The sequence below is a fragment of the Canis lupus genome, chromosome 28 (genome assembly GCF_048164855.1).
Source record: "Canis lupus baileyi chromosome 28, mCanLup2.hap1, whole genome shotgun sequence".
Classification (NCBI taxonomy): Eukaryota; Metazoa; Chordata; class Mammalia; order Carnivora; family Canidae; genus Canis; species Canis lupus.
The window spans coordinates 20,367,388-20,391,683 of NC_132865.1; the positions used below are offsets into that span (position 1 = coordinate 20,367,388).

Below are 24,296 nucleotides of genomic sequence, written 5' to 3' on the forward strand. Positions count from 1 at the left end.
AGGTCACAACTGGTAGCCCTGGTGGCAAAAGTGTGATATTTATAATGGAAAACTTAACATTAATTAGAAAGCAATCAAGTGACAAGGCAGTCTTTGCTGTCGGGAAGGATATATTTTAAAAAGTCAAAACATTGTGAGTCACTCTTTTACAATGCAATTCTCTATTTTGGCTCCACCTTGTTAATTTGCAAACCAGCTTCTACTCTAAGAGAGGAAAGGAAAAGATTTTCACATAAAATCACCGAGCAGATTTCTTTCACTATATGGTTTGCATTCTACAGATTATCATTTAAACTCTTTTTAAACTATTGACTATTTCAGTTGGAAAGAAACTGGAGGAAATACTTTTATTAAAAAAGATTTTATTTATTTATTTATTTGAGAGAAGAGAGAGAGAGAGAGAGAGAGAGAGAGAGAGAGAGCGCCCGCGCGCAAGAGCAGAGGGAGAGAGAAGCAGGCTGAGCAGGGAGCCTGCCCTGGGGCTGGACCCCAGGACTCCCTGGGATCATGACCTGAGCCAAAGGCAGATGCTTAAGGGACTCAGCCACCCTGGTGCCCCACAAATATTTTTTCTAAATTATAAATTATCTTGTTTAATTTGACCTAATCCTAGGACTAATGAAGATAGCTGATCCAAATCTCTTCCTGAAGAAGTTTTAGGTACTAGCTAGAGTCTGAGGATCTTTAGGGGAATAAAAAGCAAAAGAGTCATTAGTTTCTTAAAATATGACGCTTAGATTAACAACTGTAAAAAGCTTAAGAAATTAAGGAATCTGAAATTTTTTTTTTTTTTTTAGTGGAGAATAAAGAGCAAAAGGCATAATGCCAGGTTCTCACTTTGCTTTGTACTTTTTCCCTCCCCTAAAGCTTCTTCAAATACAGTGACCAGTTTTACTTATATGCAGAAATGAACCCTAAGGTATTCAGATGGAAAGAAAAATGGCAGCTCCTTGACAACTTAACAAAAGCATCAAGAAGAAGAAGAGAGAAAATTAAATAGTGGCTGGCTTTCCATGGTAGAAGAGAACAGTCTTGTTCAGGGTTAATCCCATGGATTTTGCCTGGAGTTATCGCTACTGTGGGCAGTGGCCTTACGGGATTCTACACTCCTTCACTGTCACTCTTGATTTGGGTTTCAAATAGCATATTAATTCCTTTTTAAAATTTTTTACAATTTATTTATTCATGAGATACACAGAGAGAGGGAGAGGCAGAGACACAGGCAGAGGGAGAAGCAGGCTCCATGCAGGGAGCCCGATGCAGAACTTGATCCTGGGTCTCCAGGATCGTGCCCTGGGCCAAAGGCAGGCACTAAACCGCTGAGCCACCCAGGGATCCCCTCAAATAGCATATTAATTCCTGATGGTTTTGTGGCTTTGGGGGGCACAATATGTTGCATGTGTTCTGGACTGAGCTGCATAATCAGTCTCCTCAGGGGTCTTGGCGGGTTCAGGGTTAAAGTGGGGCCATTACAACAGACTTAGGGATGTGACTGATGGTCTTAGAGCAAGTGCCCTTGTGAGAATCAAGCCTGCCTCACGCATAGAATAGGTGGAATGTTCTACTTCCTGGTAGACAGTCAAGCTGCATTGTGATATGTGTGCTCTCATGTAATCAGGAGCAAGTGTCTACAGCAGAGGACTGTAGCCAGCTGCCCTGAGCAGCAACTCCACTCTGCATAGGTGCTAGCGCTCTTCTTTTGCTGAAAGCCTTCTTCCCTGTAAAGAATGCCTCACATTATTAAAATTCACAATTTTCTAATTTGCCTATAATTTTAGGTCCTCAGTTTTATTTTTATTTTCTGCAATTATACTTCCAAGAGTCTTTCTTTGAGTTCCATCTGAATGGCTAAAGTGAAGTAGAGGACTGCAGGATCCTGTTAATTGGGAGCCTTTGAGGTGGTCAGCCCGGAGGGAGGAAAGGGAAGAGAGAATCCTCAATAAAGCTTTGTGAATCCAACCTCAGAGTGTGTTTCATCAGTCTGCAGCGAGCTTTAAAAAAACTCAGTTATTTTCATTTTCAGAGGCCAAGCTTAACTAGTAGAAGTTTTAGAGAAACTTTTAAAAACATTGGTTCTTTGTCCATTTAAATAAATCATTTGATATAACTGGAGTCAGGAACCCCTTGAAAGTAAGGGTGAACTTTGACAGGTATTTCATGGCTAAAAGACAATCATTGAGTAGTTCTCCAGGTCCATTGTGGAGGAGTTCAGTTATAGCTGCATCCCATCCATCCATCCATCCATCCATCCATCCATCCATGCACCCAGTGTTTATCTTTGTCCAAGGTTCAAGGAATAGGACAAGATTCCTGTACCTTAGATACTGTGTTCTGGTGAAAGAGAATGAGGGAGATGAAAGAGGAGGTAGGGGGAGAAGCAGAGGGCAGGTATCTGAGCAAAGAACTACAATACAATGAGATAAATTTCTAAGTAAATAGAATGTGATAAAGGGATACCAATGAAGAAGACTTTATCTTTTTTTTTTCTTATATACCAAAGCTACTTAGTGGTAACCAGATAAGCTAAATTAATTTGTATCTTTGTTTCTTTTTCTTGTCTAATTGTTAAAGAACTCTGAAATGCCAAAGATCATTTCAAGGTGCAAAAGAAAAATGGAGAAAAGTTAATATTATACAGAAAGCGAATAAGTCACTTCGGATAACTAAATTGCAAAGAGTCTAAAACTATTTATACACACTTAAAAATAGCATTGTAGTTGTGCATCTTTGTAACGCTATACTTACCTGTAAGCATATCGATATTGAATAAAAATAATTGGCAATGTGGCCAACTTCTGTATACAAAAGCAAATCATTTAGATAAAAATAGAGTTGAAAATAGAGTAAAGATAGCATAAAATGATAAATGGAAATATTTCAACTACTCTCTACTTCTTAACACCTTTTAAAAATAACCTAGAAATCTATTTTTACTTATACTACTCATATGGGATTTGGCCTGCTATGGACTGTGGTTATTTGCTTATATTTCCATGTGGTTTTATCTCCCCTATTAGTGTATAATCTCCTCAAGGGCAAAGAGCTATAACTTATCTAGCCAAGTACTATATAAAATTAGATTCTGTTTGAATAGAGAAATATATTTTTCATTCTTAAACCTAGACTAGATAGAAAGAGAAACATATTATTTACCTGATCAAGAAGATTTGGCTTCTTAGATGTCTAGCTTTCATGAGGAAGATCATCTTTTCAGAGCTAACCTTTGATTTAGGGTCATGGAATATTTGAGAGGTGTTTCCATCATCTTGAATCTCATTCTGTGGCAAGAAACTGGCATGATTTCTCTTAAGCGGTTTTAAAGGATAAACACGAGAGTTTCAATATTTGCCTTCAAAATAATTTGAAACCAAAGTAATTTTGGACTAGACAGGGAAATATAACTAGAATTTTTACTCTCTGAGTTATTTTTAGTTACATAGTTACAGAAATCTAAATTTTAGAGTTAGAAGTGCATCAAGAGATGATCCAGAACAATCCTTATTTCTGAAGATGAAGGCTCAAGGTAACACGTAATGAGCAGCGATGATGGTACCAAAACTCCAATTTCCCAATTTATGCTTTTTATTTCTTTCTACTATATATTTTTTCACATATAGAGCAAAATAAGAGACAAGCAAACTAATATGCCAATATCCCTTACTAGTCAGCTCTCAGGGACAAAAATCACAGAACAAGTCTGTAATGCAATTCCAAATACTACTGGCCATTATCACTAGTATCCTTAAGCTAGATTGTCTCCAAAGAGCTGGTAAGTCTTTTCTGCAGCAATTGGTTTTTCATTCATTTGTTCATTTTACAATTATTTTGTGAACTTTAGCTGTATGTTAGATATTTCACTATCAGAGTGAAATGATAGTAGACATTTCCGCCAGTGATCATACAATTTGTTCAGTTCCAGCCCTATTGCAGAGGATTTCAATGTGCTTTCTGATGCCCTAGCCTCTCAGCGTCTCAATCTTCTTATCTTCAATTCCTCCCACTTCCTCTGTCTACTTCTGTGGTCCCACCACGACCTTGTTATCTCACCTGGCACTTCTCCATACCTGAAATATCAAACTCTAGAATTGCACACTCTGATGACAGCTTTGTAACCCTCTGGCTTTCCCGTTACTCTACTAGCATGGCACTTGTCTTTGACTCTTCATCATGATATACTGGCCTGTAACACCTCCCTACTTGGGCCAGTTAGCTTTATTTCCTTCTCCATCCAGCTTAGATTCCATTCTCTTGACAATATCTCCAATTCTACTGACCCCCTCACTATCTGCCATTCCAACCCTGAGACAGATTAATCCAACCATGTATCTTTGTAAAGTCTTAGATGTGTTCTCTGGACCACTGCTGAAGAAATGTGCCTGACTGATGGTGGGAGAACCTCAAAGGTCAGAGGCCAGATTGAGTCCCGAGCCCTCAACACTGCTGAACAGTCCTGTCCTACCTTGTTGCTCTGCTCCTTCTTCAGCATTCCCAACACTTCCTGCTGCCCTCAAGACACGAATTCCACACCCACTGTTCTCTATTCACTAATGACCTTGTTATCTATCTCAGCAGAAAGCAGAAGCCCCAGGCTTGAAGTATCTGATTCCTAGCCCGCTTCTCCAACATCACATCATCCACACTTGATTGCTGATGGGAGTGCAAAATAGTGCAACCTGTATGGAAGGCAATTTGGCAGCATCTAGCAAAAGCACACATACCTTGAATCAGCAAACCCACTTCTAGGAATCTATCTGAGAGGTAAAATGGCAAAAGCACAGAGTGACCTATGTACAAGGCTATTAATTCTAGCATTGTTCATAAGAAGAAAACAGGCTGTTGCCAAATGTCTTTCAGTACCATAAACTATAGCACATCCACAGTGGAATACTGTGCAGCTGTGAAAAAGAAAAGGGGAAGCTTTCCACAGACTATAATGGAGTGGTCTTCTGTATTCATTCAGTGAAAAAAGCAAGGCATTGAAGGTTATAATATGCTACTTTTGGTGTAAAAATGGTGGTGAGGACAGAAATATATATACACATTTGCTTACATTTAAAAAAAAAAAAAAAAAAAAAAGCAGTGCATGGCTTTCTGACTCTTACATATTGACCACTGCCTGGATGGCCCTGGACAGGCTTCTGCCTCTTTTTTTTTTTTTTTTTTTTGAAACTCTGCTGTTTTTTGCCAGTCATTTGCTAAAATGCTCCTAAGATTGTCATTCCACTCAGATATCCTGTTGTACCCTGCTCACTACAATGCCAGAGTCATCTTCTAGCAGGAGTCTGTGCCTCTGCCACCAGCTTCCAGCTCTCTGTCCTTGTGTGGCTGGCTCTCTGTATTCCTGCAACCCTCTCTGACCCCACTTCTAGACTAGAAGTCTAGACTTCTAGACTACTTCTAGACTAGAGCAATGCAGAGGGCCAAAACAATGAAATAAATGATAGTTTCTAAAGCAAATAAGGGAGTGTCTGGGTGGCACAGTTGGTTAAGCAACTGACTCATTGGTTTTCGCAGAGGTCATGATCTCAAGGTCATGGGATCGAGCCCCACGCTCAGCAGAGTCTGGTTGAAATTCTCTCTCCCTCTGTTTTTCCCACATACATTCTCTTTCTCCAAAAAATAAAAAAAAAAAAAAAAAAAATTAAACAAATAAATAAATAAAATCTTTAAGAAAAAAAGCAACTTATCGGCATTCAGGGCTATTAAACTTACTACTTTAAAATGGAACCTATAGTTTGTTGTTTCCTCTACTCAAGCATGAAAGTTCTCAGTTAAAGCAACTGTCCTTCAGTGGGGTAAATCACTTTCACCGAGCAAAAAATAAATTAAGCTGACAGGCTTTCACTAGGAGAAGACTGTAAATTAAAGGAAATCTAGAATAAATTTATCAGAAGCCAGGCACATTGGTACATGTGAAAGAAACCCTTGGAATCTTATTGGCTTGACATAGTGATGGGTCTGTAATTGATATTCAAAGAATAATTATCTAATATTTGTTGAATTCAGACAGCTTTTATAAAGTTGTCTGAAAAGTAACGTTCATGAGCCCACGAAGAAACAACCTCTTAAAATAAATTTCTAGGTAGCTCAGCAAAATTAGAAAGAAATATAAAAGAGTAAGGAAAACTTCTGGCTTGGTTTGATAAGAGCCCTGGCTTAATTTCACTATACTTGGTGAGTATAGTTTAGGCTAATGTTGCTTTGGCCTCCATAATGCAGGCCAGAGAATAACTATGCCACCAGACAATATAGGTGGTGAGCTTTTCAATGTCAATGGTATTTTTTGCCTATAGTTGTAATCTGTCAGACACCTAGGTGTTCAGTTCCCTTCAGATATATTAGTCCTTGTTAGACATGTAAATCCTCTTGAATTCCATAAAGAAATAAATCCCCATTGAAAAGAAAAACAACAGAATTTGAAGGATGAAATGAAAGACAGCTAAGACAGTCCCCAGAGTCCATGGGCTGCTTTCAGAAAGCCCAAGTAATCCTTAAAATTCTAGAACTATCAGATGTAACTGTCCTCGAACCACACAGGTTTGTTTTGTAACCACCCAGGGCACCCCCATCTTTTCATCAGGGTCTGTTATACTCTCTTCCAAGACACACCAAGTCCTCCCGTATCTGAGAATAGGGTGCATCCAACAAGTCAAAATTGCAAATGAAGAATACAGTATCAGGGTGAGAATTTTTTTTACTTGATGGAATTTTATACTGATTTCCCATACTTAGGATTTATTTAAAACAGTCATCCTTCCTCCCTAAGCAATAATGCTTTCAAGGGTGAGATCAAGACCACCCAAATGAGGGAGTGTGCTAGAAGCAGGAGTTCTGAATTAATGAATTTGAGGGAAGTAGACGATCAATCTGAATAATTAGGATCAAGTCCCAAGCTTTGGTTTTGCATGGCTGTGTAGTTCTGGTCAAGGGAGCTAATTTTAAATGATTAGCTGCTACTATCTTTTAAATAGGTTCTTAAATAAAACACTTAATCTTGATCTATGAGTATGTATGCAAAACAAGGAGAGGGGATTGGAATATTCTGTGGATAATTCAGATGAAGGTGACTTATGCTTTAAATATCTCAATAGTGGCAACAGTTGCTTTTCTAAATTTGATGTTTAGATAATTTCTTAAGTTCTCTATTATCTTGCTAAGTTGGATAAGTTAGGGTCTGGAGGCTTTATTTATCTAGTTTTATTATTATTACATCAAACACTAAAATTAATTAGATAATTTTTAAATTTTCACTTGATTTTGTATTGTTTTGTTAGTTTTCTGTTATTTGTAGAATGAAATTCAAAAAAGATTTAGAGGACCACTATATTCCAAGGATAAGGAATTATATAAAATTAATGAGTGTGGCCTCTGTCACAACATAGGGATAAATACATGAAAGATCAGGGTAATTTCCTATATTATAATGATATAAAGAAAAAGTTTGGTCTGGAATGGTCTAGAATTTAGATAATGCACATGTTATTTACATCTACACATTTTTAGGCACAACCATTCTTTTTTTTTTTTTTTAATTTTTATTTATTTATTTATTTATGATAGTCACAGAGAGAGAGAGAGGCAGAGACACAGGCAGAGGGAGAAGCAGGCTCCATGCACCGGAAGCCCGATGTGGGACTCAATCCCGGGTCTCCAGGATCGCGTCCTGGGCCAAAGGCAGGCGCCAAACCTCTGTGCCACCCAGGGATCCCCAGTCACAACCATTCTTGTATTTTCCATGAGGCTATTCTAATTTCCTAGCAGCCCAGAACAATAACAAAAACATGATTTTAAAATGCCCATTTGGGGTAAATAGATATTGACAACAAAAGGGAAAAGGAATTTTCTGGACTTGATGTCTGTTATCAGGTTGACAATATGAATTTCTCTGAATGACTCATATCTTGACTTTTTCTTTCTAGCAACAGAGCCTGGATCCAGAAAAACCCTCAATTAAAAGCAATCATTTTGAAAAAGTATGGCAAGAACAAGAATTTCTGACTGCTAAATACAAATGCTTTCTTTTGAAACATTTTCTGGATCACTGGAATTAGTGTATTTGACCTAATAATTTAGATCTCAACAGTCTGATATTTTGCAGCAGGCAAAATGAGCTATATTAGGATGAACTTTGTATATTTACATACACACATCTGCACAGATGTATAAACACGGAAGTTTCCTATGTAAGTATGAGGATTCATACATAATTATGAATCTGATAAGGCTACTTTGTTCAACATCTGAGCTATAATTAGAAAATTTCCTTTATTTTGTTGGTGAAATATCATGTTCACTCTGTGAAAGATACTGTGTTGTGCTGTACATAGTGTGGACACAAAAGTTGAAAGATATGTTACATGTGTCCTAAGGAGGAGAAAATTTAGAGAGAGACAGAGGCTAAACCACACCAATTCTCAGAGCAAGGTATGCAGGTGATGTTGTCCTCCCCAGACTGGCTTATGTAACAGATAAACATAGACAGTGTCAACTTTCTGGAAGAGGGACTGGCTGACACTTGTCATCAGAGTCAGGTTTATTAAATATCGATAGGCACTTAGGAGGATTTTCTGAACAAACCTTCTCTTAGTCTGGAACATTCAGCAAAATAAAACTCTGCCAATGTATAGATTATGCTTCATCATAACTCCTCTCAAAGATCCACGGAAGTTTACAGAAACTTATTTTAGAAACTTGAAAAAAATAAAAGCTCAAGGATATTATGCCCTGCTAATTTTATGAGCAGTAAATGACAGCTCAAATTGTTATGAAATATAGACTTTTAAAATTAGGAACAAGATCTATCCCCTAATCAGCAGCCATATTAATTAACCCCAACATTTTAAAATTTATGTGAAACCATTCAAAAACACTCTGTACCCTGCATTAATTTAGGTAGGCTGCTGGTCATGAGGGCTGGCCCCGACAATGTTAATTAAGAGCTTTGTTTTGTCTTGTCTTTGGCAGAAGGTTTTCTATCACAGGTCCTTTGGATCACGATTTGTATCCCTTGTGAGAAACTCTTAGCCTGAGACTCTGCTCTGTTCATGGCTCTCATCGTCACCTCTTGAACCTCTTAACTTATTCCACAAGTGGAGCTTTATTCTACTTATTGCTTTTTTGTTGCTGTGGTAACCATTTACCACCCACTTAAAAAATGCAGATTTATTATCTGTCAGTCCTGTAGTTCAGAAGTTCGAAACAGGTCTCATTGGGGTAAAATTAGTGTGTTGACAGGGTTGTATCCCTTTTATTTTATTTTATTTTATTTTATTTTATTTTTTATTTTATTTTTGGTTGTATCCCTTTTAGGAGGCTCTAGGCAATAATGCATTTCCTTGATCTTTCCAGCTTCTCAAGGCCACCCCTGTTTTTTGGGTCATGGACCCCTCTTCTTCAAAGGCATCAACCCATGCCTTTCTCCTTTTGTCACATCTTTCTATGACTCTATTCTGATTCCTTCTTCTGGTGTAAAGACCCTTGCAATTACAAGGGGCCCCCCTGGATATTCCAGGATAATCTCCTTATTTTAAGGTCTGCTGATTAGTAACCTTAATTCCATTTGCAGCCATAATTCCTTTTTGCCATAGAACATAACATATTGACATATGCTGGGGACACAGGCATATTTTTCGGAGTGCCCTTGTTCTGCCCATCACATTATTACAGAAAGCTAATAAGTATCATTCTCTTGTGCTCACTGATTGCTTTATCACTGTTGGCCCATTTTTCCCAACCACTTTCTAGGGCCGTAGGGGCAAGGTTGGTGGATCATAGGAGTGTTTGCTACCTCATTTCTTGGAGTTAAGAGATCTACAGGAACAAAGCATGAAAATGCTCACCTGAATATTTACAATATCTCTTTAATATCCCTCCCTTAACTCTAGCAAGTGCCATCAGGACCAGGTCCTCACTGAGTGTCCAGATGCTCTAAAATACGCAGTGTAAACCTGTTGCAAAGTAAAATCAATACTCTTGAGATAGAGTTATGAGAGTGATGGAGACTTGCTTGAATCACATGTAAGGCTATTGGCAAATGAGAGTTTAGACCAGACAACATGGAAACAAAATGAAATGGCAAGGAGACTGCTGCCATTGGTGCCTCACAGGAGAAGCCTTTAGAAAGACTGATGGACGGATCAAGTATGGCCTCTTCATGGTCACGCTGCAAGGTGAGCAGTGAAGTGAGGAGGCGATGTGATGTCATGCAATTGGACATAATCAGCAGGTAATTCCATTGGCTCTTTATTCTGAGAATTAGTGCACACTCACAACTTGAACTTTGATGTTGAGAACTTTAAAAAAATGTAAATCAGACTGGGTGTTTCCTCTTAAAACCCTCTAATGGCTTCCTCTCACATCCAGAATGAAATGCAAGCTCCTTGCCCAGGCCTGGACAGCCCCACATGGCCCTGCACTTCCTCTCTCTGACCTCCTCTCCTCCACTCTCCACCCTGATCATGGGCCTCTCGCCAAGCTCCTTCCCAGTTTTAGCATTTCTGCCCGCCTTGACACCTGCAGTTCTTGTCCTGCTCATTGCCGCATCGCTGGCTACTTCTTGTCATTCAGACCTCAGGCTCAATGTTACCTAAGTGAGACTTTCACCATCTACCTACCCTCACTCCTCACTTTACTTCCTGGCACAGCACTATCACACTCTGAGATTTTTCTTGTTAATTAGACAATTAGCTCCAAGAGAGCAAGGTAAGTGCCAATCTGGCTTACTGCTGTATCCTCTATGCCCAGAACAGTGCCCGGCAGACAGAAGGGGCTCAACTGTGGGTGGCATGAAAGAATGTGCAATTGGGTTTATACATGACTTTATTATTGTATCATTTGGATTGGCACACTTCTGGGTTTAAAAACTGATTTTACAGTGTTCTGGAATTTACTATGTTCTCTGTGAATGTTTCTGTTAAGTGTCCATATAACAAAACAATTCAATCAAACTATGTCGCTTTTAAGTTTGTATAATAAAACATCTAGATTAAAAAAGAAAGTCATTAGATATTTTGGTTTTGTGTGGACATCACCCACAGCTCAACATTTTTCCTGTGTTATCTGTTAGGTGATCCCCAAAAAGTGAGACAATCTTTTGCTGAGTTGCACTACTCTTAGTCGTTTCAACTAATTTTGATAACTAATACACACAAAGATTGAAGAAGGTGATGCATACATAAAAAACACTTTGCACAGCTTACTTAGTCCTACTGTGAAAGGTTTTATGATTAAACTTTAGGTTTCAATTTGTGTTTATTAATATTGTGGGCTTTATAGGTTAAAAGAGGCAGAAGTCCCAGAAGTACAAGTAAAATATCTAAAAATATAAAGTGCATAAAAAAATCCCAGGATAAAGCACTCAACAGAACAAATCAAAGGTATATTTTCTGCTCGATGCTGGAATGGAAAATAAATTTAGTTTAATAGGACTTGGGACATTAAATGTATTTATCATGCCCAGATAGCAAACTGATGAGTGTGAATTTTTTTTAATAAGCAAAATAAATGTCAGGGCAGATAAATCTACCACAAAAGCAAACAGAAGCTCTCCATAAATAGCAAATCACACTGAGCCATGGCCAGCTTGTTTTTTGTCAACTTGCATAAACCTCCTTCTTTTTATCAGTCCTCAGATCTAAATCACACACATTCATCATCCTAAGGTCAAACCACATTTTCTGGCTGTGCAGTAGTCCAGGACAAAATCATTAAATATTCCCGAGGGTTGATCAGTTGGCACTGAAAAGCTCACGGTCTCAGAAGTGAAATGCTATCGTGGTCATTTCCTTAAGCACATTTGCTGCTTTTAAAGATTATTTTGCATACTTGTTTGAGCAGTGATTTAATTTAATTTACAACCTAATGGCTTTGTGTCCAGAGCCATCAAATGGTAGAAAAATTTTCATAGGCAACAATTTTCTTAGAGGATTTAGTAAAAATTAAACCAGAACTGAGTGAGATACAGCATGAGGATATGAAGCAGTGTAGGAGTGAGAAAAGGGAATAGTCCAGGAAGTCTTGTACAGATTTGATTTCTGGCTTGGCCACTTTACAGTGACATAAACCTCAGATAAGCTGGGATACCGTTGGGAGCCTATTTCCTCAGCTATAAAATAGGGACAGTCTGCCAACTTTTCAGGCCATTGGAGGTTCCGTGCGGTGATTTATGGGAAACACATGACATGTGCTAGGTACCTAGTAAGTGGCTGTGGAAGAGCCAGGTGGCCTATGTAAAAATGAAAGAAGAGGATGGAGCAGGAGTAGCCTTAGCTGTTTGTGGAAGGGCCTTCTAATTTGCCTAAGAGGTAATTTTTAAAAAAGATTTCACTTATTTATTCATGAGAGACACACAGAGAAAGGCAGAGACATAAACAGAGGGAGAAGCAGGCTCCCTGAAGGGAGCCCGATATGGGATTCGATCCCTGGACCTGGGATCATGCTCCGAGCTGAAGACAGACACTCAACCGCTGAGCCACCCAGGTGTCCCCAAAGAGGTCATTTTTGATTTTCCATGGGTAGTGGCCCACCTAGAAACTTCCTGTTGTTGCTGCCACTCCCAATGATATGGGGCCCTGGCCTGCGGTCATTGCTCCTGGCTCCCCTCTTCACACCCACAGCTGGTGTCCTCTCTCCAGAGTGAACAACAGGAAGTGTTCCTGCAAATCACATAGTGAGAGCCCAGTACTGGGAAGCTACTGATTGTGAATGATCCCCAGGAGGAAAGAAGTTTAAAATGGACAACCTGAGAGCCTAATAAAGCTCAGGAAACAACTGTAGATTTCCTCTCCTACTGTTGTTTTCAGTGAGCACTGACAAGGGGATGGAGGCATAATGAGGGTGCAGACATGACGTCTTTGGCTTCCCCCCAGTTTCTAACCCACTTCCTCTTACAAGTCTGCTCTGGCTTCTCAGATCTGGGAGCACATTTCAGATCCACCTGCCAAACTCCCAAATTCTCTCCTCTCCACTCAGAGCTTACCTAAAACTCCCATTTGATCAGTCATCTGTGACAAGGATGATATCTGATTAAATTATTTATACCAGGAGGAATGCTTGATAGTAAATGTAATGTGTTAACTCTTGAGAGCTTGTGTTTTAAAAGGAAAAAAAAAATTCCTAGATACTTTTGGCCAGAGCATCCCTTTAGCTTAAGCCATGGCATCACCAGCTCTGTCTGGAACAGGTCCAGCTTTAGTTAAAGCTCAGAAAAAGTTCCATAATACAACAATTTATGAACCATGAGTGAATGGCTAAGGAAATCATTCATTCACTCCATCATTTATTCATCAAAGTGCATGCCTGCATTTTAGATGTCATATGTAAGTGCTAAAGTGGACTACAAGGCACAAGGTAGCCCACATTTTTGGCCTTGGCTTTCTTCGTTCACATCTTGGAAAGAAGACAGGTCTCCTATAACCTAAACTAGAGAGTTACCATTTCAGAGAACTGTATCATACAAACTCTGTTCATCAATAACTTTATTAGCTTATCTTTTTGCTATTAATCTTCCTCCTTTCCAGTTCTTGCTACATAAGCATGTATGATAGTTTTTAAGGCAGCAATGGAACTTCATGGAGGACCTTGACAGCTCCCTCATACCCATCCTGCAAATGGAAACAGTAGTCATGATCATCTTCAGCTCTACGTCTGTATTCTTTGAATCTGTCTCTGTCATTGCTGCCTAGTGATGACACAGGGCCACAGTCTTTATGGTTCCAAGAAAATAAATTTAGTTTATATTGAAAGTATGTAAGCAGCATGTGGTTTTATAACCACTAAGATTTTTGCATCAATGCAGGAATTGGTGTTCCATTTTTATTGTATTTATTTATATACGATATTTAAGCAGGGTGATTAGAATTAAGAGAGGTGACAATCTTAGTCATGTTGAACCATGTGTCATATGGATTCAGTGTCCCCCCAACATGACTGCACTGGCCCTGAGGACAACATGGTTTGGGCCAAGAGTCTCATGGTGGGAGAGCTATGCTTGGTATTCTTGATAGTTTTTCAGTGTAATCCCAAAATGCATATAATGAGCCACCATTTGCAGTAAATTAAATTTCTGCCTCAGATTGCGATCTACACTAACCTAAACTTGTCTACTTCTGTCTACAGAAATAAGGCTACCTCCATCGTTGCTGTTTACAATTATTTACAGGCAAAAGGAGTGGAAACAGTGAAATGTAAGTGAAGGGAACATGATCTTGAGGTCAGAGGTGGCCCCTTTGATTCTTACTCTCTGATATGGGTACCACATAACTTCTCTGGGCCTCAGTTTTCTCATCTGGAAAATGAAGTTGTGGTGAGGATTAGATAAAATAATGCCCCCTGTAGAGAATAGGTGCTTAAAATGCATATACATTTCACTTTTCCCTGCACAAGTCTGGTGCTATGCTTCCTGTAGTGACTGCGGGGAACAAGTGTGGCAAGTGGTTTTCAGGGTAGGAGGACAGGAGGGGACCCGGGCTTCACAGGTATGAAGAACACTGGATTGGTGGGGCTGAGACTGACTGGTTCTGCATCCTGTCTCTGCCCTGCCACGCTCTATACCTTCCTCCATGAACACGTGGTCATACCCACTGTGATTGCCAGCATCTATGCCCTCTGACTAGACTTGTCTTTCCTTTCTATGCCTTCTGTGCCTTGTCTTTTCATCTCTGCAGTCCCAGCGCCTGGCACTGTGGCAGGATGAGTGAAATAACCTTTAGGTATTTGTATTTGGTAGATTGGCTGCCTGAGGTTACTTTGCTAGAGAGAATGTTCTAGAACTGCAGAGTCTGAATCTAACCCTCTGAGACATGATTAGAGAACTTCAGAAGAGAACTTCTCTGTCCCTATCTTTCCTTTCACTTTCCAATCTAATGAAAAATGAAGATAAAGAAATAATGAAAAAAAAAGAGTTCTGCTTTTATCACTTCATGTTTACTGTTAATTTTTTTAACAAAATACTTGGATAAGGGAGATGTCTTTCTCCTTGAGAGAGGCTGTGTGAGAATGTACCTTTACATTCTTTTTCTTCTCCCTCGGTGTCCGGTGTTCCTATGTTTTTAGCCTCAGTGAGCATGTCTTTTTAGGTGGATAATGAGGATTTCTCTATTCAGTGATGCTGGGAACAGTCACAGCGAATGTTGTGAAGGATTTTCCAACATGAAATGTGGTACAGTACCCAGTACTATGGTGCTGTCATCCTCCGTCTCCCCTGACGCGCATGTGGGGCTGCCTGTCAGATGTTGGGGAAGCCCTACAGAGAGTCTGTTCCTTATTGTGCTGCAGAGCTTTCAGAAGTAATCCAGAACATTTCCCCCAGGCTGCAGATCCTGAGTAGATTCTCCGAGTCCCAGAGTTAGTGTTATACAAACTGCAATTTGTGAATCCCAAATTTCATAAGAGCAGTAGCAGCAGCAGATGGTGAAAATACATTTCTAATTCATTTAAAACCCGCTCCAAGAAATGAGTTCTCCCTGTACTCTTCACATTGTTATTTTTCTATATATCTCTTCCATGCCTTCTAAATAAAATAATTGTAAAAGAGAGAGACTGGCTTATGTTCCTCTCTGCTGAGAGGCAGCAGCAGTTTATGTATCACGGTCCTACTGGGGAATCCTAATATCAGCCTCCATTCCTGAAGAACCAGGAGCCTAATTTTGTAGTTTTTCAAGTGTGAGGCTTTCGTGATGGCAAGGTGCTATGTGTAATTTACCTTTATGTCTATGGAAGGGTTTTTTATTTTAAAAGGTATAGCTGTCTCGACAGCAATAGTCAGTTTGAGTCAAGAGCTTGAGGACTTACTTCATCCTTGGTTCTTCATGAATTTTATGAATCACAAGCAAAGTTTTAGTAGCTTTAAAAAATAGCCTTTATAATCATGACTGTGATTGTAGGTACATTGGAAAATTAACTGACTGGGGCACCTGGGTGGCTCAGTGGTTGAGCGTCTGCCTTTGGCTCAGGTTGTGACCCCAGGGTCCTGGGATTGAGTCCTGCATCAGGCTTCCTTCAAGGAGCCTGCTTATCCTGCTGCCTATGTCTCTGCCTCTCTCTGTGTGTCTCTAATAAATAAATAAATAAAATCTTTAAAAAAAATTAACTGACTGGAAGTCAATCATGATATCTTTATTAGGAGACTGCCATGTGCAAAACACTTGATTAAAGTGTAAAGGCTCTTCCCTGAAGGAGCTTAAAATCTGGTGGAGACAAGATACATAAGTGGCATGAGGCAGACTATATTTATGGGGTGTGTCTTACCGATAGTACACCTCCAAGAGCCAGGGAACAGGCTGAAGGACTGTGATGGGGTGTCTCCTCCCTGGAGCTGTATAGGCAGAGGAAGTCCAGGGCCTGTGTAGGAATGGGTTTCAAAGCGGGTCTTGATGGAGTGAGGGGAGCTGGGTGGGGCAGGATTGGGGGGTGTCTTGCCTGTGGGTACAGGACAGAGGGGAGCAAAATCAAGGAGGGGTGACCAGGTAGGTCAGAGAGTAAAGCACTTAGGAAAATGGAGCTGGAAATGCCTCTGGGAAGCAACAGTTTGCCCTGGAAAGAAGCCTCTCACCAGGAGACTTCTGCTCTGCCCGGCAAAGGCCTTGTCAGTTCAGACAGTGGTTCTCATCAGAAGCCTTCTTCCCATTTTTTTTTTAAGATTTTATTTATTCGTTCATGAGAGACACAGAGAGAGAGGCAGAGACACAGGCAGAGGCAGAAGCAGGATCCATGCAGGGAGCCCGACGTGGGACTCCATCCCAGGACTCCAGGATCATGCCCTGAGCCGAAGGCAGATGCTCAACCGCTGAGCCACCCAGGCATCCCCCTTCTTCCCATTCTTGCCTGGAGATTAGGCTAACCTGCTGATCTTCTCAATAAGGGGTGATTGTTTGAAATTATACCATCTGAGAAAATCAGGAGCTATGTCAGCACCTACCCATGTAACCAACAGACTAAATTTGTCACGTATTTTGGCAAAGTTCCCTCTCTTTGTGTTTTGAAATAATGTCTTCCATTTTGTTTTAGTTCTTGGAAGATTGTTCATGGAGTCAAGACCCATCGCCAGCATGGCCAACTTTCAGATGTAGAAAACTACATAAGATGTGATACTGATTGCATCTGTCTTAGACAAAAAGGTCATTTTGGGGTGGAAGGAGGCATTTGCTAATGCTGTGGCTTTGTGTGAAGGGCTACAGTCAGGATCTAACTCAGCTCCCTCCCTTGATGGATCAGCACACAGTTACAGAAAATTCTCATGAAGCTGGTTTAGGGTCTTTGTAATCTCCTTTCACTAATACAGATCAACCATAAACAGAACACATCCTTTGTCTTGCAGAGCTTGCCTGTGGATGAAAAATGCTTTGGCGTTGGGTAGATTCCCCTGGCTCAAGCATCTCTAACTGGTGGGACATGTGCCATCCCTGGAAAATTAAGGCCTGGTTTCTGTTTAGTGTGACCTTGGTTAAGCCATCAGATTATGCTTTTGTCTCTCTTCAGTGCCACTGGATAGCTATTGATTAATATTTACTGAAGGTTCACAATGTACCAGCTGCCACTGTGATGGAAGTAGCTGATTATGTGTTGAAATTGCTATTTTGTTTCACTGAAAGAGTTGGGCTACTTGAAACTTTCTGTGAGTCTCATGGCAAGGGGTTGTGCCAAGGGCAACTGTCCCGTCAGGGTTGGGGCTGCTCCAGGCTCTGTGGGAACAAGGAGCTCAGAAGTGCAGGCAACTCCAGTCTCCTCCTGAAGGGACCTGTTTTGGGAAACAAAACAAAACAAAACAAAAACAAACAAACAAAAAACAACCTCTTTCTGCTCAGAGGGAAGTAGGTGGTGGGGATTTACACTTCCTTCCAAGTGCAGAAGTTGCTTTATGTTTAACTACTTGGGGGTAGGCAGACAGTCTAGGAAGGAAAGAGAAGATCCGCTAAGTAAAACTTTTGGCCAGGAGCCAGAAGATTGTCACAGGAATGTGCTGCCATCCTCACCCCCCTCAACCCCCCTTTCTGTTTGATTTGGTCTTCTTGATGGTATCTGGAAAAGAGAAAGAATGACTATGACCGAGTAGCCTTTAGGATAATAGAAAAATGTCAGGGACTCTGAGATGAAATAAGCACACAGATTCTGCAGGTTGAGGGGGTAAGATGTGGGAGGGCAGGGCACAAAGATCATGGGGCAAGTGAAGAAGCTCACGGGCTTTCTTTGAGTTTGGCACAAGAATATATGAGCGAGTATCTGAAAAAGAATATCTTTTTCTTTTCATAAGTTTAATAGAAACATTTACAACACGTAAAATTTAGCAATTAAACTAATTTCTGACATAGGGAAAAATAATCTGTTGGATATGAAGGCAAAGAAGGATAAAACGGTGCCTTTTTTCCTTCTAAAGCAGCTAGTTTGGAAGTCTTAGCGTTGGGGGTTGGGGTTTGATTATACTCCAAGTTGCAACATCGGCGTCTATAGTCAGAATTAGAAAAATACCATGGAAGATAGAAGATGAAACTACCCGGAGACAATCTTTCTGGCAGCACATTCTACCTAGATTCATGAGAATTTAGAAATAGTCCTGCTTACCATCTCAGAAATCAATTATAATTTCAAAATCACTGCAGAAGGAGTTACTTTTCAGAGTTGAGCTTTGTCATGTGTGCAAATGAAACAGTGAAAAAGGCAGGAGAAAGGAAGGATGGAACAGATGGAGGAGAAGAAATAATGATAGGAGAAAATAGAAATTGTAAAGAGGTCGTAACTTCTGATGTTGTAGACAGTTTTAAAAACACGAAGTATTATGATGTATCTCTTTGTGCCAATAATGCTGACTACTACAATGAAATGGATAATTTCCTAGAAAACAATGAATTACCAAAATGACTCAAGGAGAAGTTGAGAGTCTGAATAAAATAACCATTAGAGAAACTGAAATCAGTAGTCAAAAGACACAAAGCCTGAATGGTTTTACACATGATGCTTAACAAATCTTCAAGGAACAAATAAACTCTTTATTATATCAACTAATTTAGAGAGAGGGAAAAGAGAAAGCTACCCAACTCATTTGGCTAATAACTAAAAATGAATAGGAAGTATAAGAATGTTATAGACTGGGATCCCTGGGTGGCTCAGCGGTTTAGCACCTGCCTTAGGCCCAGGGCTTGATCCTGGAGACCTGGGATCGAGTCCAATGTCGGGCTCCCTGCTCTGAGCCTGCTTCTCCCTCTGCCTGTGTCTCTGCCTCTCCCTCTCTCTCTCTCTCATGAATAAATACATAAAATATTAAAAAAAAAGAATGTTATAGACTAATCTAAAAAATGAATGTGAATGAAAAATCCCTAAATAAAATACTAGCAAATTAAGTCAGCAGTATGTATGACCAAGGACAATATACTCAAGGAATGTAAACATAGCTTGATATTTAAAAGCTCTATTATGAAATATAATAGATTGAGAGATTATGTCATAAACCATGTCATCATGTCAATAGACACAGAAAGTTCTTTTTTTATGGAATTCAACACTCATTTAGGCTTAAGAATTCTTACCAAACTCTCTCTCTATATATATTTAAAGATTTATTTATTTATTCATGAGAGACACAGAGAGAGGCAGAGACACAGGCAGAGGGAGAAGCAGGTTCTCTGCAGGGAGCCTGATGCAGAACTTGATCTCAGGACCCTGGGAATCACAACCTGAGCTGAAGGCTTATACTCAACTACTGAGCTACCCAGGTGCCCAACTAAACTCCTTATAAAAAGAAACCTCCTTAACCTGACAAAAGATAGCTCTTTAAAGAAGATCCCAAACTAATCTATAGCACAGCAATTCAAATGAAGTCCCACAAGAGATTCTCATGATACACAACAAGCTGATCTTAAGATTCTTACAGAAGAGCCAAAGGTTAGAAAGAGTTAAGAGAAGTTGGAAATACAGAAGACAGTGGGACTTGCCATTACTCTGAAGCCTTCCTTGGTAATGAAGGCATGTGGTTGAGGGGTAGCATATTTTAAAAAGGACCAAGCAAACAGAAACAGCTCCAAACATATGTGAAAACATATGTGACACAGGTGACATTGCAGATAAGCATGGGAAAAAAAATTCAGTGGAAGTGGGAAATTGATAAGGTTCCTATTTCCTAACATATACAAAATGGTCCAGAGGAACAATGCTTTACATGTGAAAAGTAGAACTTTAAAACTTTTAGAAAAAACTTTGAAACTTAAAAAAAAAAAAAAAAAACCTTTTTAACACAGGAAAATGTATGTATGATTGCAAGATAGGGAAATCTTTTTAAAGTAAGACGTAACATAAGCCATAAAGAAAAGTATTAACAAACTAGACTACATTAAAATTAAATATTTCTGTAAACAAGACCCCATATAAACACACACACACACACACACACACACACACACACTCACTCACCCACGTATGCACAGGGAAATCTGTGATGCACATAACTTCCAAACAATTTCTTACTAGAATTAGAAAACATATCTACAAATCCATAGGACAACCCAATTGAAATGAGATATCACCTCACACCAGTGAGAATGGGGAAAATGAACAAGGCAGGAAACCACAAATGTTGGAGAGGATGTGGAGAAAGGGGAACCCTCCTGCACTGTTGGTGGGAATGTGAACTGGTGCAGCCACTCTGGAAAACTGTGTGGAGGTTCCTCAGAGTTAAAAATAGACCTGCCCTACGACCCAGCAATTGCACTGCTGGGGATTTACCCCATAGATGCAGATGCAATGAAACGCCGGGACCCCTGCACCCCGATGTTTCTAGCAACAATGTCCACAATAGCCAAACTGTGGAAGGAGCCTCGGTGTCCATCGAAAGATGAATGGATAAAGCAGATGTGGTCTATATATACAATGGAATATTCCTCAGCCATTAGAAATGATAAATACTCACCATTTGCTTCAATGTGGATGGAACTGGAGGGTATTATGCTGAGTGAAGTAAGTCAATCGGAGAAGGACAAACATTATATGGTCTCATTCACTTGGGGAATATAAATAATAGTGAAAGGGAACAGAAGGGAAGGGAGAAGAAATGGGTAGGAAATATCAGAAAGGGAGACAGAACATGAAGACTCCTAACTCTGGGAAATGAACTAGGGGTGGTGGAAGGGGAGGAGGGCAGGGCGGGGGGTGAATGGGTGACGGGCACTGAGGGGGGCATTTGACGGGATGAGCACTGGGTGTTATTCTGTATGTTGGCAAATTGAACAGCAATAAAAAAGAAATTTATTATTAAAAAAAAGAAAACAAAAAAATAAAAATAAATATATTTGTTGGGCAAAAAAAAAAAAAAAAAAAGTGCAACATCAGTGAATGGACAATTCACAGGATGAGAAATTTCCACGGCCCCTAAACATGTGAAAAAATACTCAGCCTTTCCTGTAATTAGAGAAAAATCCAAACAATAACAAGATGTCATCCTACCCTCAAATTGGCTCAAATCAAGAGCCTTGACATGCCGAGTAGTGGAAAAGATGGGGAGGAAAGGAAGCTCTCATGAATGGCTGCTCAGAGAGCTAAAGCAAGGCAATTGTTCTGCAGAAGGATTTGGCAATAAAGTCAAGAAGTGCTGCCTTGTGACTCACAATTCCACTTCCAGGAGTATAAAGAGACGCATGCAGGTGTGTGTAGGAAGACAGACACGGGAGCCTTCACTGCAGCATTGCTGGTAATACAAAAAGTAGGAAACAATTTCTATGTCCATCAAGAAGAGACTATAATCCATCATGGGGCATCTTACAGTGGAACCCCACATAGCACTTAAAAAGGAACCTGTATTCAATGTTTAAATCTAAAAGAAATGTATTTAATATAACATAAGAGAAGTGCTTTAGGCTGCTAGTGACCTCTGGGAAGTTAAAGAGAAGAAGATCAGGGGATCCCTGGGTGGCTCAGCGGTTTGGTGCCTGCCTTTGGCCCAGGGCGCGATCCTGGAGTCCCGGGATCAAGTCCCACATCAGGCTCCCGGCATGGAGCCTGCTTCTCCCTCCTCCTGTGTCTCTGCCTCTCTCTCTCTCTATGTCTCTATGTCTATCATAAATAAATAAATCTTTAAAAAAATATTAAGAAAAAAAAAAGAGAAGAAGATCAGGGTGGGATACCTGTGTGCTTTTATTCCTCAGGAAAGAAACAGTCTGGAGCTGTGTGGCAATGTGCTAGGTTTGGATTAAGCAGGAGGTGGATAAATTATACTGTCCTCAGTTCTTTTCCATAGATGGCAAATCACGGATAATAATTAAAAAAAAACAAACAAAGAAATGGTTAGAGACGAGTCACTTTTATATGATTGAAGTGAAATGCAGCACCAGGGGCATTGGAGAAACAGAGACTCACAGCAGCCTTGCAGCCAGGTTGGTGAGGATGGGGAGGGGCTGTGTTGTCTGCACCCAGATAATACATGGCATGGATGGGAGAACGTTCCTGAGGAGTGGCTGGAGCCAAAGAGATGCCCAAAGGAGGACTGACAGCACTTAGGGAACCTGCTAGTTATACCGCCATTAGGCTGGCACTCTGGGTTTTCACCACACTGTTTTTTCATTTTCTTTTCAAGGCAAGCCTTCTAAAAGAAAATCTGCTGTTCTGAGACAAAGAAACATTTTAGTTCTTTGTAAACCAAATGAAGTAGACCTTCCCCAAGGCCTTGTTCTCAACCATCTGGCCTCTTAGACACCAGCCCTGCCTGGGAACCCTGCTTCCCAGCTGGCTGTAGAAAGGGGTGGGAAGTGGAAAGCCCTCTGGGACCAGGTGGGTCAGAATGTGGGGGGAGGCAGGGGCAGGTGTGGAGGGGATGGTGGAGGAGGGGAAGGGGTGTCTAAAGCAGGCAGTGGCTACACACGGGGCTGACTATTGCCACGGGGAAATATGGGTGAGTGTCACTGGATTTCCCAAGTCTCAGGAAGCCGGAAATAGGGATTTAAGATGTGAAATTTCCTGATTTTTAAATGTTCTAAGAAATTCAACATTTTTAAAAAATTACGTGAGACAAAACAACAACAATAGCCACAAAACATAAGCAAGCTGCTCCTTGGGGATCTCTGCTAGGAGACTTATTATCTCCTTTGGAGTCTGCAGAAAAAACACCAGCTGCTGGGAGCCTTGACTGGTCACAGTACTCCCCCTGCAAGAGCAGGACAGTAATGAGCTCTCTCTCTTGCCCTCTCTTGCGGCCCTCAAGAATTGGGATAGTCGAAGATAATGCAAACATGTGCCAGGTCAGCTTTACCAAACCAGACCCCTGAATGAGCTGGAAGGAGTCATGGAAATTCCCTAGCAATGAGCCATGCCCTCCTGCTACACCCCTCCTTTGCTGCACGGTCCCCACATCCCCCACACTCACTCTCATTCCATGGGTGGCCCTTGAAGGCGTCTGAGCTTTTACAACAGCTTATTGTGAAAGGGGACACCCAGGAGGAGAGGTGTGAAGGCGACACCGCACTCTTACATCAGGAGAAAGTGTCCCTGCCAGTGGAGGAATTTGAGAGTGTGCAGGCGGCTGCAGGTGTGCCCCGAGGGTCTGAATGACACCTGAGGGCGCTACCACGGATTTTTTATTTTTATTTTTCCTGCGAAGGACAGAAGATTGTAGAATCAAAGGAGGAAATTTAGGATTGTTATAGAACTGCTCTTATTTGCAGCTATAAAAAGACACTGTACATTTCCCCAGCCCAGTGAAATGATAACTCTGAGTTTTATTTTTGGAAAAAGTACTTTTCATCTTGTAAAAATTTAATGGCCTCTGAGTGACAGGGAAGTTCCAAGTGGCTTTCACTGGCTCTTCTCTGGCTGCTGCAGAAGGTGGAAGTGAGGGCCTGGGTCTCCCCCGCCTGCTCGGAGAGCAGACAGGCAGTTGGAGGAAACACTCCCTCCCTAACCTCTGGGTGCTTCTATCTAAGAAACTGCCAGCACATGCTCTTTTCTCTTCACAGGAACCTCAGTGAGGCGGGGCCAGGGCCAAGGTAGCCAGACATTGCTGTTATCAACAGTCAACATCTCTGTACTTGTGCTTTTCAACCTGCAGATGTTTCGGTGTCTTCATTACTCTTTCTTCTAAGACTTGGAATAAGCTGAGATTTCCTTACACTTGCAACTAACAAAGTAGATCATACATCTGATCATTAATAAAAGAGTCAGAGTGGGGCTTCTGGAACTTGGCCCTGCATAGGAATCACCTTGTGTGTGGGGGGTCTTATTAAAATGTAGATTCTGATCCCGCGGGTGTGGGTGAGTGTGAGATGCTGCAGAGCTACCAAGTTCCCACGTGCTGCCAATGTTCCTGCCCATGGATTGAAACCTTG

At 40.6% G+C, this 24,296-nt stretch overlaps 1 protein-coding gene and 2 long non-coding RNA genes across 5 annotated transcripts in view; 1 reads left to right on the forward strand and 2 right to left on the reverse strand.

The window, feature by feature from the left end:
• Positions 1 to 24,296, reverse strand: part of KCNB2 (potassium voltage-gated channel subfamily B member 2) — a 384,754-nt gene that overhangs the window by 30,691 nt on the left and 329,767 nt on the right. The gene's annotated exons all lie outside the window — the stretch shown is intronic.
• On the reverse strand, positions 2,851 to 6,464 carry LOC140619975 (uncharacterized). Its single transcript, XR_012019733.1, has 3 exons — positions 5,713 to 6,464; positions 4,460 to 4,673; positions 2,851 to 3,305 (listed from the first exon to the last, which is right to left on the reverse strand). It is a non-coding gene; the product is annotated as an uncharacterized lncRNA (long non-coding RNA).
• LOC140620267 (uncharacterized) lies at positions 6,520 to 24,185 on the forward strand. 2 transcript variants are annotated; one of them, XR_012020047.1, is made up of 5 exons: positions 6,520 to 6,681; positions 7,920 to 8,183; positions 9,885 to 10,225; positions 14,116 to 14,183; positions 23,928 to 24,185. It is a non-coding gene; the product is annotated as an uncharacterized lncRNA (long non-coding RNA). The 2 variants fall into 2 exon arrangements; XR_012020046.1 differs by lacking the exon at positions 23,928 to 24,185 and adding an exon at positions 17,005 to 17,295.